The following is a 21,449-nucleotide window of genomic DNA, read 5'->3' on the forward strand; positions in this document are numbered from 1 at the left end:
CTTCAATGATGACCTCATGGCTGCCATGACCCAAACACCTCACCAGTCATCGTCTGAGCATCAATAATGCGGTGACAAGTCATAGGTGTGGGCCTCTGCAAGCCATTTGGGAGGACACCTGATGCCCTGTGGTCTATATGGGACCCCCACATCAGGGCCAGGGCCAAAGAGTTCATTACCGGACCTAGTCTCTGATGCAGGAAGTGCCTGAGCATGCTCAGTAGCATGAAATACAGTCTCTGAAAAAAGACTATCAGCTTTAGCATGGTGTCTATGCCCAAAACAGGACTTAGACCCGGCACGGAATGCAAGCACCTGTGCAAAGAGGCTTTTCACACTTAGTGTGGGAGCATGCGCTGTATCCCGAAATGAAAACTTAGCGTCAGGAATGGCACAGTCAGGCTGAGCATACTCACTAGGCGAAACACTGTAATTATGCTGCAGCTGGGGTACATCGGCACACGCATGCGCACTAGCTGCCTCTCCACACTTAGACGTGGAGGGGAAATTTGTCTTGGAGATGCTGTCTATGAAAAGAAGGAAAAGCTAAAGGAAGCCTGACTTTCTATCCCTCCGAATTATGAAATGCAGCAATGAATTCCATGAGTTTGCTATAACATTAGCGTAGCAAAATGTGCATGAGGGTGTGATGTAGAGGTGCTAGAAATAGCTTGTCACCAGTGGGGCACTAATGGAATACAACAGCCAGTTCTATGATGCCACAAAATGGCAGTATTTTGTGCTATCATTATAGCTTATTAAAAACAGAGCACGAGGTTGTCATGCAGAGGTGCTGCACATAGATTTGCAGTAGTGTGAATTGACAAAAGTACAATAGCCACGTTTAGGATACAACTAGGTACAGTGAGTGTTTGCTAGTAAAATTGCTTAGTTTAAAAAAGTTGTAGTGTGCAATGCAGGCAGACGTGCTATGCAAATGTCTTTGCACTAGTGGGACTATAGCAAAGTCCAAAAGCCACGTATAGAATGCCACTAGGTACACTGAGTGTGTGCTAGTATAATGGCTTCGTTATAATTTGTTGGAGTGTGCAACGCAGGCAGATGCGCTCTGCAAATGTCTTGGCACTAGTGGGACTATAGCAAAGTCCAATAGCCACGTATAGGATGCCACTAGGTACACTGTGTGTTTGCTAGTATAATGGATGAGTTTAAAAAAGATAGAGTGTGCAATGCAGGCAGACGTGCTGCAAATAACGTTCCAATACTGTGAATTGACAAAAGTACAATAGCCACGTTTAGGATACAACTAGGTACAGTGAGTGTTTGCTAGTATAATGGCTTCGTTATAATTAGTTGGAGTGTGCAACGCAGGCAGATGCGCTCTGCAAATGTCTTGGCACTAGTGGGACTATAGCAAAGTCCAATAGCCACGTATAGGATGCCACTAGGTACACTGACTGTTTGGTAGTATAATGGCTGAGTTTAAAAAAGTTAGAGTGTGCAATGCAGGCAGACGTGCTGCAAATAACGTTCCAATACTGTGAATTGACAAAAGTACAATAGCCACGTTTAGGATGCCACTAGGTACAGTGAGTGTTTGCTAGTATAATGGCTGAGTTTAAAAAAGTTAGAGTGTGCAATGCAGGCAGACGTGCTGCAAATAACGTTCCAATACTGTGAATTGACAAAAGTACAATAGCCACGTTTAGGATGCCACTAGGTACACTGACTGTTTGCTAGTATAATGGCTGAGTTTAAAAAAGTTAGAGTGTGCAATGCAGGCAGACGTGCTGCAAATAACGTTCCAATACTGTGAATTGACAAAAGTACAATAGCCACGTTTAGGATGCCACTAGGTACACTGACTGTTTGGTAGTATAATGGCTGAGTTTAAAAAAGTTAGAGTGTGCAATGCAGGCAGACGTGCTGCAAATAACGTTCCAATACTGTGAATTGACAAAAGTATAATAGCCACGTTTAGGATGCCACTAGGTACACTGACTGTTTGGTAGTATAATGGCTGAGTTTAAAAAAGTTAGAGTGTGCAATGCAGGCAGACGTGCTGCAAATAACGTTCCAATACTGTGAATTGACAAAAGTACAATAGCCACGTTTAGGATACAACTAGGTACAGTGAGTGTTTGCTAGTATAATGGCTGAGTTTAAAAAAGTTAGAGTGTGCAATGCAGGCAGACGTGCTGCAAATAACGTTCCAATACTGTGAATTGACAAAAGTACAATAGCCACGTTTAGGATACAACTAGGTACAGTGAGTGTTTGCTAGTATAATGGCTGAGTTTAAAAAAGTTAGAGTGTGCAATGCAGGCAGACGTGCTGCAAATAACGTTCCAATACTGTGAATTGACAAAAGTACAATAGCCACGTTTAGGATGCCACTAGGTACAGTGAGTGTTTGCTAGTATAATGGCTGAGTTTAAAAAAGTTAGAGTGTGCAATGCAGGCAGACGTGCTGCAAATAACGTTCTAATACTGTGAATTGACAAAAGTACAATAGCCACGTTTAGGATGCCACTAGGTACAGTGAGTGTTTGCTAGTATAATGGCTGAGTTTAAAAAAGTTAGAGTGTGCAATGCAGGCAGACGTGCTGCAAATAACGTTCCAATACTGTGAATTGACAAAAGTACAATAGCCACGTTTAGGATGCCACTAGGTACACTGACTGTTTGCTAGTATAATGGCTGAGTTTAAAAAACTTGGAGTGTGCAATGCAGGCAGATGTGCTCTGCAAATGTCTTGGCACTAGTGGGACTATAGCAAAGTCCAATAGCCACGTATAGGATGCCACTAGGTACACTGAGTGTGTGCTAGTATAATGGCTTCGTTATAATTTGTTGGAGTGTGCAACGCAGGCAGATGCGCTCTGCAAATGTCTTGGCACTAGTGGGACTATAGCAAAGTCCAATAGCCACGTATAGGATGCCACTAGGTACACTGAGTGTTTGCTAGTATAATGGCTTCGTTATAATTAGTTGGAGTGTGCAACGCAGGCAGATGCGCTCTGCAAATGTCTTGGCACTAGTGGGACTATAGCAAAGTCCAATAGCCACGTATAGGATGCCACTAGGTACACTGAGTGTTTGCTAGTATAATGGCTGAGTTTAAAAAACTTGGAGTGTGCAATGCAGGCAGATGTGCTCTGCTAATGTCTTTGCACTAGTGGGACTATAGCAAAGTCCAATAGCCACGTATAGGATGCCACTAGGTACACTGAGTGTGTGGTAGTATAATGGCTTAGTTATAATTCGTTGGAGTGTGCAACGCAGGCAGACGTGCTGCAAATGTCTTGGCACTAGTGGGACTATAGCAAAGTCCAATAGCCACGTATAGGATGCCACTAGGTACACTGAGTGTTTGCTAGTATAATGGCTTCGTTATAATTTGTTGGAGTGTGCAACGCAGGCAGATGCGCTCTGCAAATGTCTTGGCCCTAGTGGGACTATAGCAAAGTCCAATAGCCACGTATAGGATGCCACTAGGTACACTGAGTGTTTGCTAGTATAATGGCTGAGTTTAAAAAACTTGGAGTGTGCAATGCAGGCAGATGTGCTCTGCTAATGTCTTTGCACTAGTGGGACTATAGCAAAGTCCAATAGCCACGTATAGGATGCCACTAGGTACACTGAGTGTTTGCTAGTAAAATTGCTTAGTTTAAAAAACTTGGAGTGTGCAATGCAGGCAGATGTGCTCTGCAAATGTCTTTGCACTAGTGGGACTATAGCAAAGTCCAATAGCCACAGATAGGATGCCACTAGGTACACTGAGTGTTTGCTAGTATAATGGCTTACTTAGAATGAGTTGGAGTGTGCAGAGGACAAGAGGGTACAGTGGCAGGATTGTGGTGCTCTGGGTAGAGGAATGGAAGCCTGCCTTTCTATTCCCTCCTAATGGTGAAATGCAGGGAGGAAATCCCTGACCTGGGCTACACAGACGCTGTTGCTGTTTGCAGGACCTGTCACCTATGGCTCTCTGACCCTGCCGGTACGAGCCCTTAAAAGGACTGCTAAAATGTGCTCTCCCTAAGCTGTCTAACGCTGTGTATGCAGCGCATACAGCTGTATCGGCGATAGGACAAAGGACGGATCTGCGACAGTGATGTCTGACACCAAAGACGCAGAAGGCAGATAATGGCGATCGTGAAGAAAATGTCCGGTTTTATAATGCAGGGACATGTGACATGCAGATCCTATCACACATGCCGTTGCTTCTCTGCCTCAAAGTCCACTTAGGTGTGTGTGTGTCTGTGATTGGCTGACATGCTGGCCAGCCCCACAAGACGCGCGCGCTTAGGGAAGGAAGACAAGAAAAAAAAAAAAAAATGGCGATCGCCATTATAGAAACAGCAGTGATCTGAAGGCGCTGTTCACGCACACTATACACTGAAATGTGATAATAGTTTGATTCACAGAGTGACTTACACTATTACAGCAGAAACCAAGCTAAGATTTAGCTGTTTTTTGGCTGCTAGAACCGTTCTCGAACGTTTCTAGAACTATCGAGCTTTTGCAAAAAGCTCGAGTTCTAGTTCGATCTAGAACATGCCCCAAAATCACTCGAGCCTAGAACTGGAGAACCACGAACCACGAACCGCGCTCAACTCTAATCATGACACGTGGGCTATAACACAATGGACCGTGTGACAAAGAAGAAAGGAGAGAAAGAAGAGGAAGAAAATGCAACTACCTGTAACATTACGTGATAGTCACTGGTAAGTATCACTTGACAATTCAAGTGAAAAAGGATTCCTTTATTAAAGGATTCTCAGTCGCCTCAGGATCATGAAATACTAGGGTAAATGATATGAGAATGGGTAAGAAGCACCACTAAAGGAAATATGAGATGCAGGACATATATCTATAAACCCCTGAACTACATGATAGAAATAAAAAGAAGAAAAAAGAAAAAAAAGAAGAAAGAAGAAGAACACATAGAATGCGGAAAGAGAATGGGTACAACTACCTGAGTTACTGCAGGGAGGCCCCTGGTTGGTATTGTGAGGGTTAGTGGAATTCCTTCACTGAAGGGTTCTCAGTTGCCTCAGGTTCGTGAAAAATGCTATAGACAAATAATGCCCGGAGAAAAGGGGTTCATATACAGCGAATAATGGTAATACAAGGTACATGTGTCACATGTAATAGTATATATATATATATTGTACTAAGCTCTACACCAGAAATAGAAAGTAGTCCCTCTGCCTTCTGTCTAGGTGCCCTGAGTTATGTCCTGTAAACTGTCACAGGGACCCAGACACACATGTGTAGTAGGGGAATATCCCTGCTGAGATGCCAGTGCTAGAGCACTCGTTTGCTGTGGAGTTGAACGCTATGTGAGCAGTTCTTACCTTCAATGAGCAGAAGTCTCTTTTTTCAGATTTCAATATCTCTGTGGGTATCTGGCAGAAATATGGAATACTCTTTACTGCTAAGACCCTGTACACCACTCCCACTAAAGGGGGCTTTACACGCTGCGACATCGCTAATGCGGAGTCGTTGGGGTCACGGAATTTGTGACGCACATCCGGCCGCATTAGCGATGTTGCTGCGTGTGACACCGATGAGCGATTTTGCATCGCTGCAAAAACGTGCAAAATCGCTCATCGGTGACATGGGTCTCCATTCTCGATTATCGTTACTGCAGCAGTAACGATGTAGTTCGTCGCTCCTGCGGCAGCACACATCGCTCCGTGTGACACCGCAGAAACGAGGAACCTCTCCTTACCTGCCTCCCAGCCGCTATGAGGAAGGAAGGAGGTGGGCGGGATGTTCCGGCCACTCATCTCCGCCCCTCCGCTGCTATTGGGCGGTCGCTCAGTGACGTCGCTGTGACGCCGCACGGACCGCCCCCTTAGAAAGGAGGCGGTTCGCCGGTCACAGCGACGTCGCCGGGCAGGTAAGTATGTGTGACGGGTCTGGTCGGTGTTGTGCAGTCACATGACCAAGACTGTATCTGTGTCCCTACAACACACTTGAGACAAATGTGTGTGTGAGCCTGCATTGTGGGGTATATATAATATATTATAGAGCTGGGAAGGATCATTCTAAGCAGTGAGCTGTTCCAGTATTTGTAGGAAAATACCCAGTAGAAGCATCAAACACAGCACCAATACCTCCCATCAGTATTCCACCACAGTGCCATGTAACCCATGCCCTACACTCCCATCTACACCAATACTATACAGGCACAAACTAGTATATCTGACTAAAAGCCCCCAAAATATGAAGAACGGCCTATAGTTGAGTGTGGATATAAAATCTATGTGAGCAGAGCTAGAATAGAAATCACTGATCGCATTGAAGTCATTCTGACCATAAATCACCATGATATCAAGGTGAGGAGTTGTGTGTTACTGCTGGGAGGAAAGGGTTAACAGTGGAATATTAAGGTGCATTTCTGTGTGCAGTGTTACTAGTCAATGTAACAATTCAGTATGAGCTGCTCTTGGTGCCGGGGGAGGGAGATGCTCTCCTGAGCAAGATAGATGGGGAATGAACATGATATCTATATAGTGTAAGGCAGGGGGTCTCAAACCAGGTGATCATGTCTGATCAACTGGTTACATTATGTCTGATTACCTTGTCTAACAGTTTTTTCTCCCCTTTCTTTACCTTCCAGGTTCCCATAGTCACGTGAAATATCCCTGTTGCACTTGATTACGGCTCACTATTCACTATAGGATGTCTTATATCTAACATCACACTCTCACCCATCAGCACTCTATAGGTTTGTATAAGGTATGCGCTTACACATCCGGTCCTCCATAGGTATTTCCACTTATGTAACACTATCCCTATGATCACTCATAACTCATACCCTTGTAGTCAATTACAGCCTCCTCTCTCCCCCCTCCCCTTCTCCCTTTCCATCTATAATTTTGCCAGTACAATATTAGTTTACATTAGGCACACACTCACATATTCCTTTCCTTAGTGATTTATTGTAATTCACATTCACATACAATTCTCTATGCCTGCCCCATTACTACATTCATACCTACTTGACCCTATCCTGATACCCCTTGTCTCACCTTGTTGGTCCCTACACCTGTTATCATGTCCTTTCCTGTGTCTGTCTTGTCACACAACACATTTTAGCATATAACTTGTGCTCCTTATTACCTGTCCTGCCTATTAGAATTATGTCCATTATGTCCATGCATGGCCCAATGAATCAAGTCTGTACTTCATATTCATGGTTTAAGCCTTTGGGTTCCAATGTGCCCAGAGTATATATCCAGAAAGATTCCCTTTCTTTGAGCTTCCTAATTCTATTGCCTCCTCTGCGTATGGCTTGGACATGTCCGATGACTTGGAATCTTAATTGGATCACTGTGTGATTATGCGTCACAAAATGGTGTGGGACTGGTAATAGAATCTGCTTACAATGTATTGTTGACTTGTGTTTAGCTCAAAGAAAGAGAATCTTTCTGGATATGTACTCTGGGCACATTAGAACCCAAGGGCTTAAACCGTGAATATGAAGTAAAGACTTGATTCATTGGGCCGTGCACCATGTCACCAAGTGTCCAATTGCATTGTCCAATGGCTCACAATGGTTATGCGTTTTCATTGGATGGATAATCGAAGCCATGTTTTTTTCCTTTCTGTTGGGTTTGTTGTGTGAGTAGCCTATAGGATTAAGTTGGTTACCGCAGGCAGTGGATTTAACTTCCTGTCTTTGGTCCAGTGGTAGATGGATTGTCTGGTCTATGAGCTGTTATTGGTTTGAATGCAGGTGAATGCCCATGGGCTGCTTATGACTGTGTAAAATAGTATTGATTCATGATGGATTTCAGACTACATGTAGATATCTTCAGTCTTTCTATCCACATCATTTAAATGAACATTATCCATGCAGCTTGAAATTCATCCAATAAGAGAAGCAACCTTGTACAACCAATCTGATAAGGGCACAGTATATCCTAAGGGAAGGTTATGGCTATAAAAGGGGACTTCTTGGAGTCACCAGGTTGTTGATGGATGTTGCATGATCTAGTCTAAGCTCTTAGGAGCTGGCTAGGGGATCAGAACCAGGATGCCTTGTGGACTCGGTCTAGGGACTTTGGCTTCAACTTTGTGCTTGGTACAGATCCGCTCACCGGTTCAGTTCCCCTCGGGTCACCGCCCGTCCCCGGTCCTACGGTTCAGCTGACTTGTACCACCTCCTGCAGACGGCCACCACCGTCTGCCGACCTTGCTGACAGTGCCTGGGCTCCTACCCAGACACTAACAGTTTCTGTCCTCTCACTTTCCACTACAAAACTAAACTAACTGCTTTTTCCCGCCTCCAGGCCTGTGAACTCCTCGGTGGGTGGGGCCAACCGCCTGGCTCCGCCCCACCTGGTGTGGACATCAGACCCTGGAGGAGGCAACAAGGATTTTGTGTGACTGATGTAGACTATCCAGGGGAGGGGGTGTGTGTGATTTTGTGTTTGTGACTACCTGGCTAGTCCAGGGCGTCACACATGCTATGCACTTGGAAGAAAGCTGTGAGAATTTAGACTTTATTCTCAAGAAACTTAACTACAAGGAGCATGGATGGTCAATATGTGGTGGTCTAAAAATGTTCTCATTGCTTCTTGGGCAGCAAGGAGGATATATTAAATACCCATGCTGTTCTGCCTCATGGCAGCCTGCTAATAGTCATTCATTGAAATTTCTGTTACAACCCCTAGAGGTCATTGTTATTCTTTTGAATTGCTGAGTTTCCCTTTAAGCTAAATGTATTCTGGGTAAGGAATGCCTCCCTGAGCTGAGAAGAAGCCTGCAGCCATTTTCTCTTTGGATTTGTCAGGAAAGGACATGCCGACTTACCTCTCTGTACATTCACCCCTGCCTAGTGTAATCCGGTGAGCAAAGCAAATTACATGTGTTAGTGATAGAATCCTAGATGGAAGAGTGTAGTAAATGCATTGTACATTGTACTTCTACACCTTTAGTGTCATCCCTGTCTTGTTTGTCTAGATAGGATTTCTATGTATTGCAGATGCAGTGACCTTTCACCTACATTCTCGTAAGAACTGCATCTCATGTACTGTTATGCTATGTTAACTCTGTATTAACACTGTACTGACTGTAATCATTTTCTTGTTATAGTTTTTACCCGTATAAAACAGTATCTTGGATATACCGTATTCTGTCTTCAACTGCATCTTGGATATTCCTATATTCACTGTATATTCCATGTATACTGCAATCAAGTTCACGTTACCAGCTAATAAATCAAGGCTATTGAACTCCACAGTCTGTTTATTTGAAATGTGAACTAGGGTTTAGCTGTATGCTAGAGATTCACAGCATTACGTAAAAGAAGGCAGAACACATGCTTTTTGTGTGAATTGGAAAGCCAGGTTAGGACTCTTCACTGGAGCAAAAAAAATTGGCCAACAAGAACATCTTTGTAACCGGGACTCAAGAACATTGTTGCATAAAGCTTAGTTGATCCCACCTAAAGTTCTCTTGCCACCACTCCACTGTAAGCTTGGACTGATGAAGCTGTTTGTGAAAGCGCTACTGAAAGAAGGAGAGATGTTTAAGTACCTGTGTACCAAGTTTCAGGGACTGTCAGAATCAAGTCTGAAGGAAGGTGTGATGCCCTGACAAAACCAGGTAGTTACAGATAGGCCCCCGCACAACACCTTTCCTCACTTAGGAAACACACAGCCGACCTGAAACCCTAGTCACCTAGGACCCTGAAGCCAGGACCGAAACCAGCGGCCTAGCTAATTAAATGATTGAGGGCAGGATTATAGGTCCTATCCCACCTAAAGTCCCTCAAAGAAGACAACAGCCCACTGATAGGGATAAGGCCACCGCCAGGGCCCTTAGATCCCACGGGCCAGCGCCTGCGGGCACGGCTCCTTAGGCCATATCCAGCCGGGAGCGGACTCCTGAGTTCCAGACCAGGCAGTCCACCATACACAAAAACAAGTGCAGAGTAAAGGACAGCGACCACCAGCCTGGGTGGGGGACCTGAATGCAACCGGCCGGGGCGGCAGGCCACCAGCACCTTTGGTTTACCGAAAGACTCGTGTGATTCATTTACTGTGAGTAACCAAACATCCCCCTGCTTGCTCAGGCGCGCCGGCCCTTGCCATCACCATACCCTGCACAAAGACACTGGGCCCCGGGGCAATCATCCCTACACACGGAGGGGTTAACATCCAGCTGCCACTACATCTCTCCCGGGTATCCCATAACGGCAGCGGTGGTGTCCCACCTCACCACACACCGTTGGTGGCGTCACAAACTTAATACGGCCTAGCCCATACATCTACATTCCTCCTTTTATTCGACATGTCCGCGAGACCCCCGGGTCGAGCCACTCTCTTAGAAGGTCTGGATCCGACCAACGGCGGCTGCTGGCACAGGGGCAGCACAAAAGCATTTTTGTGGGTTCGGATATTCAGAAACCCATGAATGAAGGATGACGTGTTTTAAACAATAATGAAAACTGTTGAAAAAAGGGCTTGGGACTCTTTGAAAGAAGCAATAAATACGTTTCTAGGTAACAACAAAGAATCAAAATTTAAGTCCATCGTGGAGAACATGCTGAAACGTTTCAAAGCCTTGGGTTGTCTAATGAATTTGAAGTTACATTTTTTACATTCCTATTTGGACTACTTGTCTGAAAACCTTGGTGCTGGTGGGAAGAACAAGAAGGTTTTCATCGGAATATCAAGGAGATGGAACGACGATACCAAAGTAAATGAAACGTGAACATGATTGCCGGATGCTTCACAGAGAAGATCCACAGGCCTTCTATAAGAGAAAAGGGGGATCTAGAGAAAAGGAAAAAGTGCAAGAATAAATTTCTAATAAAGTTGCAGAATGACTGTACAATAAATAAATGTATTTTATATATAAAATTGTGAATATTTTTGGTTACAATAAGTATTTTTCTTGTTCATGTCACTTGTATGTAACTTCACACATGGATTGTACAAAATCAATATTTGATGGTTAAAAAAAAATATTTATTTTTTTTTTTAAATCAGGACATTAGAAAACATAATAATCAGTCACTGGATTTGAAGTTTCATAAACCAAAATTTTACATAGCTGTGTAATTTGTCGGGCACCCACCGACAATAGAATAGCGCCAGATTTAGGAAGCTGGCTGAGGTCTGCAAAGTCTGTAGCCAGGTGACAAAATTGTCCAACCTGGGTTTCTTCCTTAAGTAGTCTCTGGTATGATGATATGGTATAATCCTGGCAGCCGGAGTCGAAATCCCTAGATTGCGGTTATGATCTCCAATCGGAATTGGAGCCCCTAGATTGAAGCCATGTAGCCAAGTGATCCTCTAGTTGAAGCCAAAGTCCCTAGACCGAGTCCACAAGGCATCCTGGTTCTGATCCCCTAGCCAGCTCCTAAGAGCTTAGACTAGATCATGCAACATCCATCAACAACCTGGTGACTCCAAGAAGTCCCCTTTTATAGCCATAACCTTCCCTTAGGATATACTGTGCCCTTATCAGATTGGTTGTACAAGGTTGCTTCTCTTATTGGATGAATTTCAAGCTGCATGGATAATGTTCATTTAAATGATGTGGATAGAAAGACTGAAGATATCTACATGTAGTCTGAAATCCATCATGAATCAATACTATTTTACACAGTCATAAGCAGCCCATGGGCATTCACCTGCATTCAAACCAATAACAGCTCATAGACCAGACAATCCATCTACCACTGGACCAAAGACAGGAAGTTAAATCCACTGCCTGCGGTAACCAACTTAATCCTATAGGCTACTCACACAACAAACCCAACAGAAAGGAAAAAAACATGGCTTCGATTATCCATCCAATGAAAACGCATAACCATTGTGAGCCATTGGACAATGCAATTGGACACTTGGTGACATGGTGCACGGCCCAATGAATCAAGTCTTTACTTCATATTCACGGTTTAAGCCCTTGGGTTCTAATGTGCCCAGAGTACATATCCAGAAAGATTCTCTTTCTTTGAGCTAAACACAAGTCAACAATACATTGTAAGCAGATTCTATTACCAGTCCCACACCATTTTGTGACGCATAATCACACAGTGATCCAATTAAGATTCCAAGTCATCGGACATGTCCAAGCCATACGCAGAGGAGGCAATAGAATTAGGAAGCTCAAAGAAAGGGAATCTTTCTGGATATATACTCTGGGCACATTGGAACCCAAAGGCTTAAACCATGAATATGAAGTACAGACTTGATTCATTGGGCCATGCATGGACATAATGGACATAATTCTAATAGGCAGGACAGGTAATAAGGAGCACAAGTTATATGCTAAAATGTGTTGTGTGACAAGACAGACACAGGAAAGGACATGATAACAGGTGTAGGGACCAACAAGGTGAGACAAGGGGTATCAGGATAGGGTCAAGTAGGTATGAATGTAGTAATGGGGCAGGCATAGAGAATTGTATGTGAATGTGAATTACAATAAATCACTAAGGAAAGGAATATGTGAGTGTGTGCCTAATGTAAACTAATATTGTACTGGCAAAATTATAGATGGAAAGGGAGAAGGGGAGGGGGGAGAGAGGAGGCTGTAATTGACTACAAGGGTATGAGTTATGAGTGATCATAGGGATAGTGTTACATAAGTGGAAATACCTATGGAGGACCGGATGTGTAAGCGCATACCTTATACAAACCTATAGAGTGCTGATGGGTGAGAGTGTGATGTTAGATATAAGACATCCTATAGTGAATAGTGAGCCGTAATCAAGTGCAACAGGGATATTTCACGTGACTATGGGAACCTGGAAGGTAAAGAAAGGGGAGAAAAAACTGTTAGACAAGGTAATCAGACATAATGTAACCAGTTGATCAGACATGATCACCTGGTTTGAGACCCCCTGCCTTACACTATATAGATATCATGTTCATTCCCCATCTATCTTGCTCAGGAGAGCATCTCCCTCCCCCGGCACCAAGAGCAGCTCATACTGAATTGTTACATTGACTAGTAACACTGCACACAGAAATGCACCTTAATATTCCACTGTTAACCCTTTCCTCCCAGCAGTAACACACAACTCCTCACCTTGATATCATGGTGATTTATGGTCAGAATGACTTCAATGCGATCAGTGATTTCTATTCTAGCTCTGCTCACATAGATTTTATATCCACACTCAACTATAGGCCGTTCTTCATATTTTGGGGGCTTTTAGTCAGATATACTAGTTTGTGCCTGTATAGTATTGGTGTAGATGGGAGTGTAGGGCATGGGTTACATGGCACTGTGGTGGAATACTGATGGGAGGTATTGGTGCTGTGTTTGATGCTTCTACTGGGTATTTTCCTACAAATACTGGAACAGCTCACTGCTTAGAATGATCCTTCCCAGCTCTATAATATATTATATATACCCCACAATGCAGGCTCACACACACATTTGTCTCAAGTGTGTTGTAGGGACACAGATACAGTCTTGGTCATGTGACTAAAGGCTACTTTACACACTGCGATATCGGTCCCGATATCGCTAGTGTGGGTACCCGCCCCCATCTGTTGCGCGACACGGGCAAATCGCTGCCCATGCCGCACAAACACCGACCAGACCCGTCACACATACTTACCTGCCCGGCGACGTCGCTGTGTCCGGCGAACCGCCTCCTTTCTAAGGGGGCGGTCCGTGCGGCGTCACAGCGACGTCACTGAGCGACCGCCCAATAGCAGCGGAGGGGCGGAGATGAGTGGCCGGAACATCCCGCCCACCTCCTTCCTTCCTCATAGCGGCTGGGAGGCAGGTAAGGAGAGGTTCCTAGTTTCTGCGGTGTCACACGGAGCGATGTGTGCTACCGCAGGAGTGACGAACTACATCGTTACTGCTGCAGTAACGATAATCGAGAATGGAGACCCATGTCACCGATGAGCGATTTTGCACGTTTTTGCAACGATGCAAAATCGCTCATCGGTATCACACGCAGCAACATCGCTAATGCGGCCGGATGTGCGTCACAAATTCCGTGACCCCAACGACTCCGCATTAGCGATGTCGCAGCGTGTAAAGCCCCCTTTAGTGGGAGTGGTGTACAGGGTCTTAGCAGTAAAGAGTATTCCATATTTCTGCCAGATACCCACAGAGATATTGAAATCTGAAAAAAGAGACTTCTGCTCATTGAAGGTAAGAACTGCTCACATAGCGTTCAACTCCACAGCAAACGAGTGCTCTAGCACTGGCATCTCAGCAGGGATATTCCCCTACTACACATGTGTGTCTAGGTCACTGTGACAGTTTACAGGACATAACTCAGGGCACCTAGACAGAAGGCAGAGGGACTACTTTCTATTTCTGGTGTAGAGCTTAGTACAATATATATATATTTATACTATTACATGGGACACATGTACCTTGTATTACCATTATTCGCTGTATATGAACCCCTTTTCTCCGGGCATTATTTGTCTATAGCATTTTTCACGAACCTGAGGCAACTGAGAACCCTTCAGTGAAGGAATTCCACTAACCCTCACAATACCTACCAGGGGCCTCCCTGCAGTAACTCAGGTAGTTGTACCCATTCTCTTTCCGCATTCTATGTGTTCTTCTTCTTTCTTCTTTTTTTTCTTTTTTCTTCTTTTTATTTCTATCATGTAGTTCAGGGGTTTATAGATATATGTCCTGCATCTCATATTTCCTTTAGTGGTGCTTCTTACCCATTCTCATATCATTTACCCTAGTATTTCATGATCCTGAGGCGACTGAGAACCCTTTAATAAAGGAATCCTTTTTCACCTGAATTGTCAAGTGATACTTACCAGTGACTATCACGTAATGTTACAGGTAGTTCCATTTTCTTCCTCTTCTTTCTCTCCTTTCTTCTTTGTCACACGGTCCATTGTGTTATAGCCCACGTGTCATGATAACACTTGTACCATCTTTTCATTTAGATTCCACCTACAATTATTTACCGATTCCAGTTCTGGAATAGGCTTTCATCATCTACTCACTAGAATTCTCAAGTTCATAAGGTACTGAGACATATACATGTTCACACCATTATAAAGAACAAAGTATAAACATTGAGGTTTTTCTCACACCCATGTTCCTGTGTTCTTTGATATGATATGTGTTCATTTCCTTCACTATATAGGATTGCAAGTTTTCCATTTGTACCTTAATGGCAATGACGCTATACAATTGAACACATATCATCCTGTTATCCATATAGGTGTGTATTTACCTGCTTGACTATTTTTGGTTGTTTGATCCAGAATGTTTCTCCAGATAGGTCATGTGGAAATTTTCTTTCCTCAGTACAAATGTTTTCACTATGGCTTTGGAAAATTTTTTTGTATGTGCATCATGGTCATTTGACCCATTGTACTCTCAAGTAGCAATATATTGTACTGTTATGTTGTACTATGTACTAATTACGTGTTTATATGGTTTTGTAACCCTTTATGATCTTAGATAACTTTATCCTTGATAAAGACCTAAAAACAAGTTCGAAACGTTGGATGAATTATCCTTTTGCACAAATAAAGAATTTTCAGCATTCTAAGAGTTCTTTTCTTACGTTATTGATCACTATAGTGTGCCAGAGCTATTTCTATTGAATTAACTCTTATTTTTTCTGAGCACCTGCTATATACACAGTGAGCCAGACATATTCAATTTTCATTCAGAAGGCAGAGGGAAGCCTTAGCAGCTGAGCCTATATCTTGGCTTGTGAGCATTAGAACAGGCCGGCGATTACAGGGTAACATGAAAAATGTCCAGCTTGCATTATGACTAGAACATGACAATATCCTTTTAAGTACTAACCTATGATGCGTTCCTAAGCAGTTGATGTTATATGTTCTACATTTCATTTTCTGCATACTTTACAAGTAGTAGAATTTGCTTTGATATAGGCAACTGGATTTTCACAATGAAAAGGCAAAGGATAACGCCCGAAAAAGACGCCATACATTATGTCAGTGCCATCACTGACAAACCTGGATTGACCATGAAATACATCAATCCCCTTAAAGGTGAGTTAAAACAAGTTTTAACTAAATTGCCTTAATATTGTCATGCATTAGAATGACTGTCTTAGGTAATGATAAATATTTTCTACAGGAAGAGGAGTGTTTGCTGAAACTGAAATCGAAAAAGGGAGTTTTGTTGCAGAATATCGAGGTGAGCTCACGTATGCACTTACGATGGTAGACAACTACTCGAGATTTATGGTTGTGGTACAAGTCAAAGATCTAATGGCCCATACTGCAGCGAAGGTCTTCCAAGCACACTTATGCAGACCTCATGGCTACTCAGAGAGAGTCCTCACAGATCAAGGCACTGCCTTTGAAGCGGAAATCTTCAAGGACTTCTGCAGCTTTTACCGATGCAGGAAGATGCGTACTACACCCTACCATGCTCAAACCAATGGTTATCAACCTGCTCAGGACTTTACCCCATATTCCAGATGTGGCCTTACAAGTGATTTATAGAGGGGTAACAATACGTTGGGATCATCGGATCTAATCTCCCTTTTTATACACCCTAAAATCTTGTTTGCGTTAGAATAAACAATAACATCATAAAGGTATAGCAGTACCGTTTCAAAGTTTCGGTGTCCCAAGCAGCATTCCATCAGCCTCTGGAAGGTTCCTGGCAAATTGCACAGCTCGAAGGGCATGCTTTTGAACTCGCAGAGACCCATCGGGGTGGCAAAGGCGGTCTTCTTCCGGTCTGCCTCAGCAACGGACACTTGCCAATAGTGACTAGTGAGATCAAGGGTAGAAAAATAATTTGCAGTTGTCAATGCAGCTAGCTATTCCTCAATACAGGGGAGTGGTGCTGTCCTTCTTATTTAACAGGACCAACGGAGCTGCCCAGAGGCTACAACTGTCACGGATAACCCCAGCCTCCTTCATGTTGCTCAACATGTCCTTGGTACACTGGTAATGTGCAGGTAGATTTGGCTTATATCTCTCTTTGATGGGTGGGTGTGCACTTGTGGGGATGTAGTGTTTGACCCCTTTTATTTTTCAAAAGTCTAGCGGATGTTTGCTGAAGACTTGCTCGTATTCTTGCACTAGCCTGTAGACCCCCTTCTTGTGATGTGAAGGTGTGGAGTCAGTGCCTACGTGTAATTCCTTACACCACTCCACTGGCTGACTTGGTGAGCTGTCACTGAATGGGTGGGCTGAAGCAATGGTGGATGCTGCTGTTTGGATAGCATGTGTATCTACTGAGAACAGCTTATCAATGGTGGCAAATCGGAGCAGCTTAATCTTTTGCTCTCCGCAGTTCAACACTCTCATGGGCACTCTTCCCTTCCATATTAATGAATAAAACTATGATGTAAATAGCATATAGATACCCCACAAATGCAGATAAAAGTAGGTTATGGGAAAAGGGGGAAGAGAGAAACAGGAAAATAGTGGAATAAAGTATAACTTCCAGGTGGGAGAGGAAATGGCAGCACAGCCAGTGGAGGTGAAGCAAGGGGAGCCTGCAACTAAAGAGTTGAGAGCGTTATCACATGGTGACTGAGCCTGATTGTAACGGGAGCATAGAGGTGCCGATCCTGTCTTACCTGCGTTGGTGTAGAAGTGGGTGTCCTGTGGTGGAGTCAGCTATGTGCAGTGGTGGCCGTGGGTTCTTTTATGTGCGACCGTAGTAATAGCTGTGCCCACTTCCTGTATGGGAGTGGAATGCAGTGAGGCTAATGGAACGCACGCCTGCGCATTTGTGTTTAACGTCGCGCATGTGCAGAACGGAGAAAAGGCTGCGCTCACTTCCTAATGAAAGGGAGTGAGACGCAGCTGGGAAGGGAAGGGAAAAGATTAGGGTTTGGGGATGATGAAAGGGCTTTCTACGGGCAAGGATGGCAAAGGGTGGCAGTGACGGAAAGTCAGGCAGATGGTCCTGTCCTGTCCGTCCGTCTTTTTGTATCATGAATTGGAAAGACTGCAAGGGGGAGGGGAGGTGCTTGTGCCCAAAAGGAGGAGTTATTCAGATTCATTGCAGTGGGCGGCGGCTGCAAAAAGTACCATTCTCCTTGTTTTTGCTCTGCAAAACAGCCTTTTCAAGGGTTTGGCTTGGGTGACAAAATGTCTTCTGTAGGCGTGGGTTTGTCTCCCTCTCCCTAAGATGTGTCCGGTATAGGCCAGGGTGCCACTCAAGGCCGTAACCAATTCGGGTTATAGTTTCTCGGCCTTTTGGCTAAGATCAAGTGTAGTTTCGGAGGACGCTACCTTGGTCGGTACTGGAAGGTGCCTGGGATTGCACGTCTGCCGGCCTTGAGGGAGTGTGTGCGCCTTCTGGTGACACATAGCCCTCTTGTGTGCCTGGACGGTTCCCAGGCAACGGGAGGCGATCACCTTTGTTATTTTGAAGTCCTACTGATAAACAGAAAAAAAAAAAATTAAATCTGTTCTTATCAGTTTAATATCTGATACGTCCCCTCTCTAGGGACCATATATTAAATGGATTTTTAGAACAAGGAGATGGAAAAAATCTTGCTCTGTCCACTCCACGCATTGACCTGGTATTGCAGTACCTCCAGGACCGGTGCACCCCTTCTTAACCGAGTTTCCAAAAGCAGAACTCAATTCACCTGATTCAAATGAGCCTCATTAGTGAATTGAAAGAAAGCAAAAACTTTATATGCACCTCAATTTGGCCAATTCACTTTTCACACTTTCACCCTTTTTTTTTATCTTTCACACCTTTTACTTGCTTTATTGATGCAAAAGCTGTGCCAAATAGCAAACTCATCTCCACTCAACTTGACCAACTCTGCTATGTCCCGTGCAGTATCTTATTCTCAGTCTTATCTAGATCATTTGCAATTGAATAGAATAGATCCCTTTTGGACACATTGGATTCAGCTGCTGCAGTGACTGCAGGTGTTAGAAGATGCAGACTTGGCATCAGGTGCTGTCTATCAGATTCCACTCCAATTAAAGCTTCCATTGTTTTTCGGTGTTTTCTTTGAGCAATGATGATGTCTTTAGTGATCTGTTGGCTCCCTCTCCTGGAGGAAGAGTTTGCTTGCTCTTGGACTTTCAAAAAGAGAGGTCATGATAGACATTTAGCTTCTGAGCCCAATTGGGGACAGTCATGGGTGATGAATGTTTTGCAACCTGCTGCGAAGCCTGATACCGCAATATAAGGAACGTCAAATACTAAGAATGGGCGGCCTATGAAAGAATTAGTACTTTCATTAAGCATACTTAAACGGCTAATTGGGAATAGACAAACTGTAAAAAGCCCTCTGAGAAAGCCCCTCTCTATCCTTTGTCAGTAAGCTTTTCTGTAGTCTGCCTGTTGATGTATTTTCCGTTTGAACAGTGCACAACATGAAGTGACGGAACACTGGCTTGTCACAATGTCCCCCGCTGACATCACAATAGCGCTGCTGCCTAGAAAGCCAGCTGCGCAGCAGAAGTTGCTCTTTGGGTGGGATGGTGGGCTAATGTATCTATTCCTGCTTGGTGAGAGTTTGACATGATCTAGAGCAACGAGTTCCAGCGGCTAGCGGTTGATTATTGGCTGTAATGGGGCTTTCTGGCTGGTGCTAGCCTTTCTTCTTAGCACACAGGAACCACAATCCCTACACCATGCTTCGATGGATTCTCTCATCCCAGCCCAGTAAAACTACATATTTCACACAGTTATAGGCAGCCCATGGGCATTCACCTGGATTAAAACCCATAACAGCTCATAGACCAAACAATCAATCTACCACTGGACCAAAGACAGGAAGCTAAATCCACTGCCTGCGGTAACTAACTTAATCCTATAGGCTACTCACACAACAAACCCAAGAGAAAGGAAAAAAACATGGCTTCGATTATCCATCCAATGAAAACGCATAACCATTGTGAGCCATTGGACAATGCAATTGCACACATGGTGACATGGTGCACGGCCCAATGAATCAAGTCTGTACTTCATATTCACGGTTTAAGCCCTTGGGTTTTAATGTGTCCAGAGTACATATCCAGAAAGATTCCCTTTTTTTGTGCTAAGCACAAGTCAACAATACATTGTAAGCAGATTCTATTACCAGTCCCACACCATTTTGTGACGCATAATCACACAGTGGCCCAATTAAGATTCCAAGTCATCGAACATGTCCCAGCCATACGCAGAGGAGGCAATAGAATTAGGAAGCTCAAAGAAAGGGAATCTTTCTGGATATATACTCTGGGCACGTTGGAACCCAAGGGCTTAAACCATGAATATGAAGAACCGACTTGATTCATTGGGCCGTGCACATTTTTTCTAACGCCCGGTTCTTTTTCGTGTTCACACTATATATGGTTCCACTATGTATGGAGTTCCATTCTTCCTTGTTTTTTATTTGTCATGTTTGTCATGTCTGATCAACTGGTTACATTATGTCTGATTACCTTGTCTAACAGTTTTTTCTCCCCTTTCTTTACCTTCCATGTTCCCATAGTCACGTGAAATATCCCTGTTGCACTTGATTACGGCTCACTATTCACTATAGGATGTCTTATATCTAACATCACACTCTCACCCATCAGCACTCTATAGGTTTGTATAAGGTATGCGCTTACACATCCGGTCCTCCATAGGTATTTCCACTTATGTAACACTATCCCTATGATCACTCATAACTCATACCCTTGTAGTCAATTACAGCCTCCTCTCTCCCCCCCTCCCCTTCTCCCTTTCCATCTATAATTTTGCCATATATACTAGCAAACACTCAGTGTACCTAGTGGCATCCTATTCGTGGCTATTGGACCTTGCTATAGTCCCACTAGTGCCAAGACATTTGCAGAGCGCATCTGCCTGCGTTGCACACTCCAACTAATTATAAGTAAGCCATTATACTAGCAAACACTCAGTGTACCTAGTGGCATCCTATTCGTGGCTATTGGACCTTGCTATAGTCCCACTAGTGCAAAGACATTTGCAGAGCACGTCTGCCTGCATTGCACACTCCAACTTTTTTAAACTAAGCAATTTTACTAGCAAACACTCAGTGTACCTAGTGGCATCCTATACGTGGCTATTGGACTTTGCTATAGTCCCACTAGTGCCAAGACATTTGCAGAGCGCATCTGCCTGCGTTGCACACTCCAACTAATTTTAACTTAGCCATTATACTAGCAAACACTCAGTGTACCTAGTGGCATCCTATACGTGGCTATTGGACTTTGCTATAGTCCCACTAGTGCCAAGACATTTGCAGAGCGCATCTGCCTGCGTTGCACACTCCAACTAATTATAAGTAAGCCATTATACTAGCAAACACTCAGTGTACCTAGTGGCATCCTATACGTGGCTATTGGACCTTGCTATAGTCCCACTAGTGCCAAGACATTTGCAGAGCGCATCTGCCTGCGTTGCACACTCCAACTAATTATAAGTAAGCCATTATACTAGCAAACACTCAGTGTACCTAGTGGCATCCTATACGTGGCTATTGGACTTTGCTATAGTCCCACTAGTGCCAAGACATTTGCAGAGCGCATCTGCCTGCGTTGCACACT

The 21,449-nt window shown here is 43.9% G+C and overlaps 1 pseudogene; it reads left to right on the top strand.

The window, feature by feature from the left end:
• Positions 1 to 18,294: 18,294 nt before the first annotated feature.
• Positions 18,295 to 18,500, top strand: LOC142279078 (U2 spliceosomal RNA; annotated as a pseudogene).
• Positions 18,501 to 21,449: the final 2,949 nt, after the last annotated feature.

The sequence above is a fragment of the Anomaloglossus baeobatrachus genome, unplaced genomic scaffold, assembly GCF_048569485.1.
Source record: "Anomaloglossus baeobatrachus isolate aAnoBae1 unplaced genomic scaffold, aAnoBae1.hap1 Scaffold_423, whole genome shotgun sequence".
Taxonomy (NCBI): Eukaryota; Metazoa; Chordata; class Amphibia; order Anura; family Aromobatidae; genus Anomaloglossus; species Anomaloglossus baeobatrachus.